Raw genomic sequence first — 7,471 nt, 5'->3', positions numbered from 1 at the left:
GTGAAGCCTCTCTCTCTTGGGTGATTAACCTTTGCTTATGCGAAGAGGATTCAACAAAGGTATAACAAATCTTAACTCCTTTCTGTCTGGTTTGAGTTGAGTCTTGGTTCACAACTACTAGGCTTTGAATTTTAATGGGCAAAGTTTTGTTTTTGAGTACATATAAGCATGATTCCGCCTTTAATTGTTAATTGCATGATTATATGTTGCTCAAATAAACTTTGTAAAAATCATATTCTTCACTATAGAAGCGACACATGGACTTTTGCTCAAGAAAGGCAAGATTGCCCTCATTAAATAGGCAAACTCCTCAGATACTCCCGCGTGCAGCTCAGCACCCCCTGAAGGTCCATACAGCTGAATATGACTGCCCACAGCTCACCTGCCCTTCTCAAGGAAATGTCAAAGCATTTAAGATAAAGATTAATTACCCAAATCCTATCTTTAATGCATTCCGAAATGAAGATTTACTCCATTCAAGTAAGTAATCCCTATTTAAATCAATTTGGGATATTTACTCCATTATCTCAAGATATGATTTCCTATTTAATATCTTGAGAATATTTCTCCATAAACCTTGGCCAATAGGATGCCGCCATGTGTAGGGTAAAACCTTAACACCATGGCCGACCACTCCCCTATAAATACCTCATTTTCTATCAAATTGCGGTGAGCTTTTGCTACCTCTAAAAGCCCTAAACACGTACTCTTTTCAGAGAAACTAACTTAGGCATCAGAGATCCATTGGCTTAACCCCAACACCTCATGGGCGCGTAATGGTTAGGTCTTTGATTAAAGGTGTTGATTGTTTTGCAGGAGCTTGTTTGTCAAGACTAAAGATTGTGAAAATTTGCATCGACACATATCATTTTAAGATTTCCTTTCATAGCCCTATTTTATCCTTTTACAGTACACTGTGATGGAATTTCTACCACTGTTATGAGTCAAGAAGTAAAATTTAAGTTCTCTTCCAGAGCAGAACTCAAAAATATAAACCAATTAAAGAAAAACAATATTTCAAAAATAATCAGAGCGCGTTTACGTAACCGTAATCGGAATCAAAACATGAAATTGAATTCTGATTACAAGGTATACCATTGTTTACTAAACTTGGGGAGTAAATGAAAAGGTGGGACCCACACAAAATTTTGGAATTCAATTCCAAAATTTGAAGGATTTGGATTCCTTAGATTAACATGGTATTTGGATTCCTGATTGCTTGGGCAATTGGAATGACACTTTTGTTCCCTTTATGCCCTCAGTTACTTTTTTATTTCCAAGAAAATCCTTTCTAAACCCATTAACCTAGACTGTCATTTCTCTTTTCACCGCAACTCATTTCTCTAAGCCGCAACTCTCGTCACAATTACGAACATGTAAATCCCTACTTTTTCTGCGTTTTTATCTTTGTGTTGAATTTTTAGTTTTCAATTCTTCATGGAAAGGAGTTCATGATGGAGTAATTGGTTTCATTTTGAATTTTTAGTTTTTAGTCTTGCCACATCCCTAATAAGCAACAAGCCCAGCCCTTTGTATTGTCTTCCATGTTGGCACTGAGCATAAAGAACCAACCTCAGCCCCTTTATACACTCCAACCTCATCCTTTTTGCCCACATCCTAATAATGTCCAGGGAGTTGCATTTTTTTATTCATTTTTCATTTGAATGTTGCATTGTTTAGGAAGAGTACTTTATCCCGATTCTTATTGCTCACAATTGTTTATTAATCAAATATTCATCATTTTTATGAAATTAGGAAGAGTGAAGACAAGGTTGTGGGTTGAGCTCTCTTCATTTGTTGCAGGTATACTATAATTTATGTTGTTATTTTTCCATTAATTGTGAGACTAGGTATGGAGGAAAAAAAATATAAATTTTTATGATTGATTGTGTTCTGTACTGTTAATTTATTTTAGTTTGCCGATATGTTTATTAACTTGTTAATTGAAGTCATTCGTGACATTTTTTTTCTTCATTATATCATGTAGACCAATGGCTCGTCTAAGTTTGTCCACAAAGCAGAAATTACATGCTACGTTGAATGTGTTGATTGTCTATCTTCGAACTATATTTGTTGTATGTGCTACTTCTTGTTTCTATTCTTGGTATCATTTCCAAAAGCGTCTTAGAAGTCCCTCATCTTCTCAAACAGTTATAAGAGTTTAAAAGGAATTAGAATACTTACATGGTTTAATTTATGAGAATGAGGTGACATGTATTGCTGAACTACAAATAGATAGACGATCATTTCATAAATTATGTCAAGTTCTTGTGACTAGAGGACAACTACGAGCTACTCGAAATGTGTTTATAGAGGAGATGGTTGCATTGTTTCGATACATTTTTGCACACCATCTTAAGAATAGCACAGTTAACCATCACTGTAGAAGGTTTGGTTGAACAATTAGTAAGGATTTGCATGAGTGTATTAAAGTAATGAATTGATGCCAAAAGGATTTCTGGCAAACACGAACCTATCCCTGAGAAATCATCCGACCCAAAATGGAAATGGTTTAAGGTATGTAGTATATACATGCCTACACTACTTAGTAATTACTAGTTTTTTATTTCACAGTTTAGTTTGTTAATTTAGTGTCCTATGTATTGTGGAATTGCTTAGGTGCACTAGATGGAACACCGAGTAAGGTGCATGTACCAGAATGTGATAAACCAAAGTACATAACAAGGAAAAATGAAATAGCAACAAATTTTTAGGGAGTCTGCACAACGGACATGAAGTTTATATATGTTTTACCTGGTAATTAGAGATGCTCGAGTTCTTAGAGATGCTGTGAATATGAGAAATGGATTGAAAGTCCCTAATGGTAACATTCACAACTTTTTTTAGTAATTAAAATTCTTAGCTTTTGAATTGCAAGTGATATAGGGTTGTAAGTTTGACAATTTAATTCTTTGTTAACAATAATTTGTTACTATTTAGTTGATGGTGGCTTCACAAACGGAAAAGGTTTCCGTGCATCTTACAGACGAACCCATTATCATCTGAATGAGTGGAGAGATGTTTATCGTCCTACAACACCAGCTGAGTTTTTTAATATGAAACACTCAAGTGCTCGGAATGTCATTGAAAGGTGTTTTGAGCTATTGAAAATGCGTTGTGGAATTCTTAGGAGCCCATCCTTTTACGACATTAGGACACATCATTGCATAATTTCAGTGTGTACTATGCTCCATAATTTTATAAGGAGGAAGATGGTTGTAGATCCTATAGAAGCTGACGCGGACGGGCAATTTCAAGATGGGAATTTATGAGTGAATAACTATATTACCATTGTTGAGTCCTTTGATGAGTGGACTGCATGGAGAGATAACCTTGCCCAAGAAATGTGGAACAATAGGGTTTTTCATTGAGTCGGTATTTGATATGTCATTTTGTTTTAATGAAGACATTAGTATGTCTTTTTATATTATAATGTTTGTAATAACATTTGGAATGCTTCTTTTGTTTTTAAGTTAAGAAAGACATCACTGTTTGTGTAATGACATTTGGAATGGTCTATTTGTTTCTAAGTTAAGAAAGACATCAATGTTTGTAATCAAAATCATTTGGAATGCTTATGTCAAAAACTGTTTGTGTAATAACATTTGGAATGTTGTATTTGTTTCTAAGTTAAAGAAATACATCCTATTTGTAATCAAAATCATTTGGAATGCTTCTGATTTCTAATATTGTTATGTAGAATGGCATCTGTTTCATCTACAAAATGAGGAAGAGGACAACAGAAACATTATTGAATAACTATTGAGGGTACAATATTGGTTGAATCATTGCTTGAGTTGCATAGTGACCCGACTTGGCAAGCTGACATTGGTTTCAAGAATGGTTATTTGGGGAAGATAGATGCTATGATGGAAGCCAAACTCCCAGGATGCAGATTAAAGGCATCTCCCCACATTGAATCACGCATCAAGACGTTGAAGGCAAAATATTTTGCCTTAACTGAATTGCTAGCTCTTAATGGGTTTGAGTGGAGTAAAAAGAAAATGATGTTGGCTTGTGAGAAAAGTGTGTATAATGAGACTACAGATGTATGCATATATATGCCCTTGCTAATTTTAGAAAACTTTAATATTTATCAGTACTAGACAAAAATTGAATTTATCCTATAAGGACATTTGAATGAATAAATGCAAATTGGTATCAATCTATATAAATGCCAATCAACTAATCAGTAGATGATACCAATGCAAATTGGTATCAATCTTTATAAAAGCCAATCAGCTAATTGGTGACTCTTGCTGCTCATATGTATCTTTATAAAATCAAATTGGTGAATCTTGCTGCACATTTTTATGACTGTATTTTGTGTTTTATTTGATTGTGTTTTGTTTTATAGTTTTCTTACGTGCCTTGTATTTTTTGTTTTTTGTTTGTAGGGTAAAAAGGATGCAAGTGGATTGTACGAGAAGCCTTTTCCGCACTACCATAGTTTGGGAGAGATTTATGCAAAAGATCGTGTTGTGGGTGCAGATGCTGGCAATGCAGATGACAATAAAGAACAAGTTAGACTTGAAGATGCCAATGTCAATCAAAATGAAGGTGAGGATGAAAGTAGAAATGATTTTGATACTTCTTTCTCAGTACCAAATACCTAACAATAAAGGAATGCAGAAAGTAACACATTAAACAGAGGTCTTAGGAGGGCAAGAGTAGGGGATGAAATGGCTAAGCAATTCTCTATTATGGCTAAAGCTATAACTGATGTGGGACCTAAGCTTGATGGTCTAGTTCATGCACTGTCAACCGATATAAATCTGACTGAAGTGCAACAAAAACTTGACGGTGCGTTGAGCAAAATGGAGTTTTTGGCTCCCATGGAATTATTTCAAGTCACCAACTTCTTGGCCAAAGAACATGACCTTCTGAGGGTCTTTTTCAACATGTCTGATGAAAGGAAGAGTGCATACGTGACTACTTTGATGTAGACTTGGATGTATAATAACATCTAAGTGACGGTCCAAAGAATGTGAACACTAGTTTTTTGCTATGACATGCTCGCTGCCATGATGACATATTAGGGAAAATTGTGAATGTTTTGTAAATCTAATAATTGATTAGATGACACCATGATGGTGAAGAACTACTTTTTGTTGATATTATGATGTTTAAGCAGGTTAGGAATATTTTGTTGACAATCTGATGTGTAGGCAGGTTATGAATATTTGGTTGATAATATGATGCCCAAGCAGGGTCTGACTAGTTTGTTTAGGTTGGTTATGATGGCTAGATAGATGTACTTTGATGTAAAATATTATCTTTAATGAAGTTATTTCCTACTCTTTGTTTGTTCCTAATGTTTTTCTTCATTTATTTGCTATTATACAAAATCCACCTCGTGAAGATCTCTTTAATTTAAGGGGAATCAAGTTTTTTGATTTGAAATGGTAAAAATCATTCCTTCTATTCATTGAAATTATGTAACAAAATATATCCTTGAAGAGTTAAGATTGAAAATGCTCCTAACAACTTCTTTGCATGTCTTTGTAGCTCATTTTGCACAACTCCATGCTTATTCACATTATGCATAACTCCATGCTCATTCATATTATGCAAAAACTCCATGCATATTCCGAAGAGAAGAAACTACAACTTGTGAGAAAATTTAAATATTAAAGCAAATACTTAAATTTATTAAAAAAAGATTTTTTTTTTTTTAAAAAAAAAAAGCATTTTAGTGTTTATAAGAAATAAAAAAGCAATTTAATTTTTTTTTTTCTTACTATTATATCGTATATCAAATTTTATTAAAAAAGTATATAAATATTTGATTTGGGATAAGGGCATTTTGGTAATCATACTGGTTTATATTCCAATTCTGCTGAATTAGTAAACAACTTTATAGAATTAGTGTCATTTCTATTCCGATTGCAGAACATTTAAGTAAACAGCTTCAACTTGAATCCGATTCTGACTTCTCCTCAGTCCAACTCCTCCTCAATTCAATTCCTCCTATTTTCATTACGATTAATTAATTGAGGAACATTGGAAACATTTAAACATATTCACCAAAATAATTAAGCCAAACAAGTTAGTTGTTTCATCCATAAAAATAAAATTGTTTCAAACAAACATAAGATTTTTAGGATACAACATCCATCAGTCAACAATCTAACTTATAGATAGAGTCATCCAGTTTGTAGATAAATTCCTAGATGAAATCACTGACTAAACCCAACTCCAACGATTTCGAGGATCATTAAATTATGTTGCAGAATTCTACCCAAAATTGAGAGAACAATGCAAACCCTTATTTGACAGGCTTAAGACTAATCCCCCATCTTGATCTTCTACTTATACTTCCATAGTCAAAGAAATCAAGTCTCATGTCAAGACATTACCTTGTCTTGGTATTTCTACAATCAATTCATTCAAAATTGTTGAAATTGATGCCTTTGAAATTGGTTACAGAGGTATTCTTAAACAGTCAACTTATCTCGGTTCTCCTAGACCAATTGTTCGTTTCCATTCAAGATTATGAAATTCTATTAGAAAAGAAAATATTATCTATAGTACTATGCATATCAAAATTTCAAGATGATTTGTTAAATCAAAATTTTTTAGTAAGAGTCAATTGTAAAAGTGCAAAATATGTTTTACAAAAAGATATTCAAAACATTACATCAAAACAAATGTTTACACGATGGCAGTAAATATTAAGTTTTTATTTTTTATTTTATTTCGAAAATTGAATGCTTAAAAGGCAGTCAAAATTGCATTCCTGATTTCCTAACAAGAGAGTTTTTGTAGGAAAAAAACTGTCAGGACGAAATCCTTATCAAACAAGGTTTTCTGCCTTTCTCAACCCAGTAAAAAAAGAATCAGTCAAACAAGAGTCATGCCTTGTACCTTACTCAACCAGCAACTCAGTAAACCGTTTTACTCCCTTGGGTTTTACCGTAAGGAATTTTCAACCAAATTATCAATCAGCCTTAGTCAAACCTTATGATCCTTACAAAACCTCAGTAAGACCATCATAACCAATGATCAATTATAGTCAAACCTCCCCTTACATTCAAAAATCATCTAGTGAATATTTGTTCAATTACCCTCCATATCTTATTCCAAACCCAATACTAGCAAAGTTAGCTAGATTCTAGTTTCCCCCAAATTTCCACTACTAATCAAAAGAGTCATACAAAACCCTTGGATTTTACAAAAGCATTCTCTTTGAAACCACATTAATAACCATTAAATCTATCACTAGTCACACTAATGAAAACAACATCCTTTATCATAATTTACACATTGAAAATATCATGTCAGAAAAGGAATTGGAAATCCCTATTTACAAACACAAGTCCCTTCACACTCAACCACCTAATATTCAGTATAATTATTATGATTACATCAATGCATGGACAAACACTTTCCTCTATCAGAAGGAGAATTTCAATCACTCTTGGTTTATCAACTTCAACAAGAAATTTCAACGAATATTCCTAGCTTGGTT

At 33.3% G+C, this 7,471-nt stretch overlaps 1 pseudogene; it reads left to right on the top strand.

Moving 5' to 3' along the window:
- The first annotated feature begins 1,991 nt into the window (after positions 1 to 1,991).
- Positions 1,992 to 3,371, top strand: LOC148692937 (uncharacterized; annotated as a pseudogene).
- Positions 3,372 to 7,471: the final 4,100 nt, after the last annotated feature.

This window comes from Pyrus communis, chromosome 11, assembly GCF_041283825.1.
Source record: "Pyrus communis isolate YQ-2024b chromosome 11, ASM4128382v1, whole genome shotgun sequence".
NCBI classification, from domain to species: Eukaryota; Viridiplantae; Streptophyta; class Magnoliopsida; order Rosales; family Rosaceae; genus Pyrus; species Pyrus communis.
Note: the sequence above shows the minus strand (reverse complement) of the source record. Positions and strands in the feature narration are given on the sequence as shown.